Source organism: Galeopterus variegatus, unplaced genomic scaffold (assembly GCF_000696425.1).
Source record: "Galeopterus variegatus unplaced genomic scaffold, G_variegatus-3.0.2 Scaffold1185, whole genome shotgun sequence".
Taxonomy (NCBI): domain Eukaryota; kingdom Metazoa; phylum Chordata; class Mammalia; order Dermoptera; family Cynocephalidae; genus Galeopterus; species Galeopterus variegatus.
In genome coordinates, this window is record NW_007727296.1 from 171,622 (window position 1) to 173,937 (window position 2,316).

Genomic DNA, 2,316 nt, shown 5'->3' on the forward strand with positions numbered 1-2,316 from the left:
CAGCATGGCATGCTAGTGGGGCTGCGGCGCTGGAGGAGGGAGAAACAGAGAGAGAGAGACTGAGAGAGAGAGGGGGGGGGGGGGGGGGAGAGAGAGAGAGAGAGAGAGTTACAGTGAGCAACAGGGAGACCGTCAGACAGGCACACATGGACCTGGACAGAGCCAGAGGAGAGATACCACCCTTCAGAAATAAGTGGCAAAGAGAGAGACAGAGGGCAAGAATCATTTCTTAAAATGGCAGAAGACAGGTTAGCATGGCGGTTGAGATCAGAAGCTTCAGAGCCTGGAGACTTAAGTTCAGACCCGAGCCCAGGCAAGGTGACCATGTATCTTTGAGAATCTCTTTCCCTTGCAGACCCAGTGCCCTGATCTGTGAAACAGGGATGATATGCCAGTTTTGTGAACTTGTAGAGAAGAAGATGAGAAGCCCCTAAAACATAGAGAGCAGCCCCTTGAAGCCCCAGGAGGAGGGTGCAGCCCTTGGGAGAAAGAGATGAGGGAATGGGCATTGGGTGAGCAACTAGTAATGTTGGCCACAGTCAAAACTCCTCTTAGCCTCCTGTCTCTGAATGCCATGTGGCTTCCTCTCCACCAGTCAGTATGGACTTTGCCTTCTTGGATCCAGAAGTCCCCATCTTTTTGTGCCATCTTCCAGCATCTTTCCCTGCAGGTTATTTTGACTGGACACTGGCCATTTGCAGGGCTCCTTGTCAGTGAGTGCTATTGATGCTCCCTATGCACCTGGCATCTGCTGAGGGGATACAGAGGGCTGGGCAGGGAGCGCTTCCTCTCAGGGCCCCGCTCCGGCCATCTTCCTGCCTCTCTTTGGCATCAAGGGTGGATGTCCCTCTTGCAGGATAAGTGAGAAATCCTAAGCAATGGAGACCTTTAGGAGCCCATTGCCAAGGCTCTAGGGACAGCTCATTTGCCAGCTGTGAAAGTTTTCCTGAAGTGCTGATTGAGGAATCTATCAGCTAGAAGATCTATGACCTTTATCTCAAGAATGACCCATCTGTGTGGCACCGTAAATCCTTCTGAGCTGCAAACTGGGAGGTGGAGGTGGGTGAGATTTGGAGTTGGGCTCTTGGAGGCAATTTTCCCAACTCCTTTGTCCTCCTGTCCTCCAGGACATCCTCAAATTTAATGGCAGCCCATCAAATGGTGTCCTGAGCTGAGCTGGGCCGAAGGAGGTCCCAAAATGATGAGGACAGCCTGGCTGCCAAGGGGTTGTCCTAGGTCTGTTCTTACCAGGTGTGGTTCTGATTCCAGCCTTGGCATGGTGTGGGGAGGGAGGAATATCTGAGCTGGAGTGGCTAAACCTTGCCCTGTACTTCATAAGAAGGATGTGAGGCAGTGTGGAGAGGTAGTGAGAACTGGAAGATCTAGACTCAAAGCATCATCTGACAATACAGTGTAATGGTTAAGGGCACAGGCTCTGAGTTTGTGGGTTTCAATTCCTGGCCACCGATTACTAGCAGTGAGACCCTGGTGATAAAAACAGGCCCTGCTAGGACAGACAGGTCAGCACAGGTGTCACACTCCAGGGGTGAGGGATCACACACTCTAAGGGAGCTAACAGCTCTGAGAGACTCCCCCGTCTGGGCCTCACCTCCACCTTCAAGCAGCAGCCTGGATCTGAAGTGTGGGGGTGCAGGAGAAAGGCTGAGACTTCAGAGGGCATTCCAAATGTATTTTTCAGCCACTGATTCATCATTTTAATGTCACCCGGGCCTCCCATTTGAATGATTAACTAAGGAACCATTCATCCTGGTGCTAGCGACTGCTGCAGAGTCCTGATAAGGAAGCCCATAAAACCATCTCCAGGCAGCCATATGAGGCTTTATGTGTGTCCTAGAAAGGGTGGTTTGATTTCTAGCAGCTTCTAGTAGAAATTCTCTGCCTGGATCTGGGAAACTGCTAGGCACCAGAGGGCTGGCCCTAGGTAGACTACAGGAGGCCCAGGTAGAGATGGGTGGGATGAGTGAGAAAGAGCTGGGCTTTGCTGTGGCACTGGCTACACACCATGGGGGTGCCAACACGGACTCCAGAGCTCTGGGGTGGCATGAGTGGAACCCTCCCACTGCTACCCTCTTTCCAAAGCAGTCCCTAGTTAGTTGCTGCCTTGTCTGGCTGCTCCTGTGCTTTTCATGTGTCACGCATTCACTGTATACTTATTGAGTTCTTCGTATATGTCAGGCTTTCTGCCACCTCTAGAGATGTGGTGTAAACGAAAGGGTCCCTTTCCTTGTGGGATTTATGTCAAGTTGTGGGGACAAAGCTGTAAACAAGGAATTACAACACAGCATGGTAAGCCTA